The sequence below is a fragment of the Coregonus lavaretus genome (genome assembly GCF_964263955.1).
Source record: "Coregonus lavaretus genome assembly, contig: HAP1_SCAFFOLD_55, whole genome shotgun sequence".
In the NCBI taxonomy this organism is placed as follows: Eukaryota; Metazoa; Chordata; class Actinopteri; order Salmoniformes; family Salmonidae; genus Coregonus; species Coregonus lavaretus.
Genome location: NW_028161934.1, coordinates 672501 through 679606, shown reverse-complemented (window position 1 = coordinate 679606; position 7106 = coordinate 672501).

Sequence of the window (7106 nt, the reverse complement as noted above, 5' to 3'; positions counted from 1 at the left end):
CAGGAGCTGGTGCTACCTCCATATCACAGGAGCTGGTGCTACCTCCATACCACAGGAGCTGGTGCTACCTCCATATCACAGGAGCTGGTGCTACCTCCATATCACAGGAGCTGGTGCTACCTCCATATCACAGGAGCTGGTGCTACCTCCATACCACAGGAGCTGGTGCTACCTCCATATCACATGAGCTGGTGCTACCTCCATATCACAAGAGCTGGTGCTACCTCCATATCACAGGAGCTGGTGCTACCTCCATACCACAGGAGCTGGTGCTACCTCCATATCACAGGAGCTGGTGCTACCTCCATACCACAGGAGCTGGTGCTACCTCCATACCACAAGAGCTGGTGCTACCTCCATATCACAGGAGCTGGTGCTACCTCCATACCACAGGAGCTGGTGCTACCTCCATATCACAGGAGCTGGTGCTACCTCCATATCACAGGAGCTGGTGCTACCTCCATATCACAGGAGCTGGTGCTACCTCCATATCACAGGAGCTGGTGCTACCTCCATACCACAGGAGCTGGTGCTACCTCCATATCACAGGAGCTGGTGCTACCTCCATATCACAGGAGCTGGTGCTACCTCCATATCACAGGAGCTGGTGCTACCTCCATACCACAGGAGCTGGTGCTACCTCCATATCACAGGAGCTGGTGCTACCTCCATATCACAGGAGCTGGTGCTACCTCCATATCACAGGAGCTGGTGCTACCTCCATATCACAGGAGCTGGTGCTACCTCCATATCACAGGAGCTGGTGCTACCTCCATATCACAGGAGCTGGTGCTACCTCCATATCACAGGAGCTGGTGCTACCTCCATATCACAGGAGCTGGTGCTACCTCCATATCACAGGAGCGCAACTTTTTGTAGCCGTGCCCGAGCACCATAAAACTTCACAAATCCTCACAAATCCGTTCAAAAAAGACCGGTGGTGATAGTTGGAGTTTATTTCTTCATGTGTCTTGGTTGAACCTCTGTCCAGAGTCGGACATGTCGGTAACGGCCACTAGAACGACAGGCTGAGACAACTCTACCTGTTATTTTCAAGTCCAAAGGTAGGCTCTCGGTCAATATTTCCTAAAGCCCATTGGCTCTCCCGAATTCCCATTGGACCAGACAGGCTAGTAGCCTAAACTTTAACTAATAATAACAATAGCCTAAAAGCTCAATTTCCTTTATCCTACACGTAAAATATAATTGATTGCGAGACATTTATTGTCTCTGTCGGGTAACTGTCAAAACATTAAACATTTAAGAATAGTCCCGTCCTGGTTTAGCCATTGCCTTTAGCACCGTACATCCTCTCAGGGCATAGGTAACAAGTGTAGGCTCTAATGACATCACCAGTCGACGCCTAACAACAGCAGCACCTTCACCATCATCCTGGCAGGCCGGCCCCCGCATCCCAGAGGGTCCGTGCTATCCGGGATTGTTGGGACGGCTCTCCCCCATTGAAGTTGAAAATAGATTCAAATTGTTAAGGTAAGGGTTTTAAGGTTAGGTAAGGGTAGGGTTTTAAGGTTAGGTAAGGGTAGGGTTTAAGGGTAGGGGTTAGGGTTTAGGGTATGCACGTCCTAAGGATCCCGGAAAGTAATTACCCATCCCACATGTATGCCCATGTCCTCTATTCGTAAATGTTAATGGGTCCAATGGAAGTGTTTGTAGAATTTATAACGCACGCACGCACGCACGCACACACACACACACACACACACACACACACACACACACACACACACACACACACACACACACACACACACACACACACACACACACACACACACACACACACACACAGAGACAGTTGATTCTTTATTAATTGGCTGAAATATAAAAAACACCAACTTTCAAGCAACGTAGTCTATGTTAGACAATACATTCCTTTACCAATTCCTTACAATAAGATTGTATTAACAATGAAGCAGCCTTATAAAAATAAAAATAAAATAAAAAGCTAACTGACAATAATGACAATTTGCAAAACCCAAAAATGATTTCATCTGCAACATTGGTCAATGCAATAAACCAGCGTTATATTTGTAAAAAAAAATCAAAAAAATAATATATATATATATATCAACAGTATTATTTAAATATACAAAAATAATAATATAATTTGATGTTATTGAATTGTCTAGTTAAATAAAGGTTCCACATGATTTTTCAAAAGAGACATTACATTCAAGATGGTCATGTTATACATGTTATACATAATATAATAATACATTCTTCATTTCTCTGAGAGATTTATCAGTATCAGAACAGTATTTCCTGTGAGCAGAATCACAGTATCATATTAATATCAGAAATAGACGTAATACTGACATGAGAGGTAGAAAAGTGGTTAGAAGTGATATAAAAAAAGCAATAAGGCCCGAGGAGGTGTGCCATGTGGCCATTATACCACAGCTAAGGGCTGTTCTTAGGCACAACGCAACGTGGAGTATATTAGCCACATATCACAAACCCCCGAGGTGCCTTATTGCTATTATAACCTGGTTATACTGACATGAGAGGTAGAAATGTGGTTAGCAGTGGTACAAAAACGTATAGACAATTCCCTGAGCATTCAATGGAAACTATATGACCTGAGTGGTATATGGTCTGATATACCACGTCTTTCAGCCAATCAGCTTTCAACAGAAACTATATGACATGAGTGGTAAACTCAACAGCTATTTCTTCTTTGTTTTTTAAACGAACAAAGTAGCCTACAAGACAAAAACACTGTTTATGACTCTGTGTAACACAAAGCAATGTTTATTACTCTGTCCCTATCCACCTGTTACCATCCTATAGAACCCCATTAACTGTCCCTATCCACCTGTTACCATCCTATAGAACCCCATTAACTGTCTCTATCCACCTGTTACCATCCTATAGAACCCCATTAACTGTCCCTATCCACCTGTTACCATCCTATAGAACCCCATTAACTGTCCCTATCCACCTGTTACCATCCTATAGAACCCCATTAACTGTCTCTATCCACCTGTTACCATACTATAGAACCCCATAAACTGTCTATATCCACCTGTTACCATCCTATAGAACCCCATTAACTGTCCCTATCCACCTGTTACCATCCTATAGAACCCCATTAACTGTCTCTATCCACCTGTTACCATCCTATAGAACCCCATTAACTGTCTCTATCCACCTGTTACCATCCTATAGAACCCCATTAACTGTCTCTATCCACATTTTACCATCCTATAGAACCCCATTAACTGTCTCTATCCACCTGTTACCATCCTATAGAACCCCATTAACTGTCTCTATCCACCTGTTACCATCCTATAGAACCCCATTAACTGTCTCTATCCACCTGTTACCATCCTATAGAACCCCATTAACTGTCTCTATCCACCTGTTACCATCCTATTGAACCCCATTAACTGTCTCTATCCACCTGTTACCATCCTATAGAACCCCATTAACTGTCTCTATCCACCTGTTACCATCCTATAGAACCCCATTAACTGTCTCTATCCACCTGTTACCATCCTATAGAACCCCATTAACTGTCTCTATCCACCTGTTACCATCCTATAGAACCCCATTAACTGTCTCTATCCACATTTTACCATCCTATAGAACCCCATTAACTGTCTCTATCCACCTGTTACCATCCTATAGAACCCAATTAACTGTCTCTATCCACCTGTTACCATCCTATATAACCCCATTAACTGTCTCTATCCACCTGTTACCATCCTATAGAACCCCATTAACTGTCTCTATCCACCTGTTACCATCCTATAGAACCCCATTAACTGTCTCTATCCACCTGTTACCATCCTATAGAACCCCATTAACTGTCTCTATCCACCTGTTACCATCCTATAGAACCCCATTAACTGTCTCTATCCACCTGTTACCATACTATAGAACCCCATTAACTGTCTCTAGCCACCTGTTACCATCCTATAGAACCCCATTAACTGTCTCTATCCACCTGTTACCATCCTATAGAACCCCATTAACTGTCTCTATCCACCTGTTACCATCCTATAGAACCCCATTAACTGTCTCTATCCACCTGTTACCATCCTATGGAACCCCATTAACTGTCTCTATCCACCTGTTACCATCCTATGGAACCCCATTAACTGTCTCTATCCACCTGTTACCATCCTATAGAACCCCATTAACTGTCTCTATCCACCTGTTACCATCCTATAGAACCCCATTAACTGTCTCTATCCACCTGTTACCATCCTATGGAACCAATGATATGCATGCATATCTATATAATGTACAGCAGGGCTATTCAACTATATTCTTACAGGGGAAAAAAGGTTAATTGCAGAGGAGCTGGACATTTTCCACATGCGATTCTTCTTCTGAAGAACTGTATAAAACAAGTGACTCACAACCACCAATAAGGCACTTTCCTTAACATGAAATGTTGCTAAAAGTAATTAGGGAAGAAGTGGAGGACGCTCAACCGTCGAGGTGCAACCAAAACATCTGATCATCACTGAAAAGGAAAAGGTGCAATGCTAGCTCACCATTATTTTGTTTAGTGAAACAACTATTACAAGCTTCTTAAAAGAAATTAGGTCATTTTAAAATCATCTGAAAACTAAGCATCTCAATAAATAACACAAAGATATGTCAAATCAGATATGTCAAATTCCAGTCTGAAGGAAGTATGCTTCGAATTCATCTCCCTCAGTCATTAGGTGCGTTGTTTGTCACACTCCCTTCTATCGAGTCCTTTGAGCATCAGAGAGGGCAACAGAAGGCATGTATGTGCTCCTTAGAGTCGTAGCTTTCATCATATTTTGTAGCTTAAACCGTTCAAACGCTACCGCCAAATGCATATGACGAAATAAAATAATCGCCATGCCACATAGGAGCTAGAAACCAGACTATAGACAACCACCATAGTGCTTGTCATTTTGGCACTGAACGTCGGATTTTGGTGCAGATTTTTTTTTACAGATCTTTTATTAATGTTCAGGGCCAGTGTAAATTCATAAACGGGCCGGATCTGGCCCGCGGGCCACAATCTGAAACATTCCCATACCTAATGCACATCCCATTAAAAGGGAAATCTGGGATTCAAACAGCAACAAAATGGATGTACCAATCCTAGATTGCCCCTTTTTTCTTTTTTTTTGCACTGTGTCCCTCTCAATGATGTATATAAACCCTTGATTGCTGATGCTATGTTTTGGCCAATGAGAGGCTTTGAAGCCACTGGTCGGCCATATTGGCAGTCCTCAGAAAAGCAGTCCTCCATAGACTACCACAGTATGAGTAATAATACACATCCAACCTAGCGGTCAAACAGGGAAATGGTTCTAATCGTTTTTACACCATTAATTTTTTTAGGAAACACTTAAAATAAGGGCTGTGTTTTGTGTAGGTTTACCCTGATGTGACCCTTTGAGAACCGTGTAAATCGCTCTAGGACAAGGTGACTTTTATCAATATATTGGCCTGTATTTACCCCCCCAAAAATGAAATGCTAATGAGCTGCTAATGTGGCTACCATAAAGAACTACAAATGCCATGAGGCAAAGGTAATAATATCTGGATTATCTGTCTAATGTTAGCTAAATGTAGTAATGAGAACTGTCTTGTGCAAGTTTTAAATTGACACAATACCTGTTAGCAAAGGTGTCAGCTAGAGATGACGTGCAGGACCTTGCAGGGATTTGTAGTCTTGCATGATGTCTACGTTGATGCTAATTAGCATTTTCAAATCTGAGAGTAAATAGAGCCGAATATATATATATATCTATAATTTCTTTTACCCCATTTTTCTCCCCAATTTCGTCATATCCAATTGGTACTTACAATCTTCTCTCATTGCTGCAACTCCCCAATGGGCTCGCGAGAGAGGCGAAGGTCGAGACATGCGTCCTCCGAAAACATTACCAGCCAAGCTGCGCTACTTCTTTACACACTGATCGCTTAACCCGGAAGCCAACCGCACCAATATGTTGGGGGAAACACCGTTCCCAGCCTGCCACAAGGAGTCGCTAGAGCGCAATGAGCCAAGGAAAGCCCCCCGGCCAAGCCCTACCCCAACCCAGACGGCGCTGGGTCAATTGTGTGCCACCCTATGTGGCTCCCGCTCACGGCCGGCTGTGACACAGCCTGCGATGCAGTGCCTTAGACCACTGCGCCACTCAGAGGATCCCACAGCCCTTATTTTAAGTGTTTCTAAAATCCCTTATGGGAAAAATGAATGGTGGAGATACAATTAGAACAATTTCCCTGTTTGAACGCTAGGTTTTATAGGTATTATGATACCTCCGCTGTGGGGCTGTATTGGAATGAATGGAATTCTACAGTACTTCATTTAAATGTTTAAAGGACAAAATTACATGTATGTGAGTATTTTTGTTGTTGTAGTGGGGACAGTAACATTAATACTTAAAAGAAATGTGTCTGTAATAGAATAAATGTTGTAAAAACAAATTGAGACATTAGCAAATGCATTTCTATAGCTTCCAAAATATTTTTTTACAATGGTAGGGGAGTGCCAGATGGAGGATCGGTGACTCAAAACAGCGCCCCCTGTCAGTCATCTAGTGTATATATATATATATATATAAATCATTTGTCCCTCCCTGGTAAAATGCCTTCATAGCTCAGTTCTGAGCTTCTTTCACTGGCATGTAGCCAGAGGGCTCTATTGCCATTGAAGAAGACAGGAGAGACATCTCCTCCAACAGCTTGCCTGGATGACTGGTACTAGTACTGGGTCCCAGGGATGGAACCAACTCCAACCCAGAGAAGGTGAAGGGTAATTGGGGTAAACCTTCCAGCGGGAATGGTAAGGGGGTGGAACAGAATGAAAATATATTGTTAGTGGTAATAAGAGGGATATGGTTGAAGGCAGTCGCAGTAGGCCCGACCGCATCATCCACGCTTTCTTGACTTTCTTGATCCTCTCCCCCACTCCCGATGCCTGAATCTGGGCTCTGGAGGGCCAGGAGTTGGGCCTGGAGCTGGAGCTTATCCACACGTTCATAGGAGGAAGACATTGTGAGAGAACCTCCTCCAACCCCCATATCTGTACCCTTTCCCCCTACACTATCCAACCTAGGGAGGGTGAATGGTAGCTGGGGGAA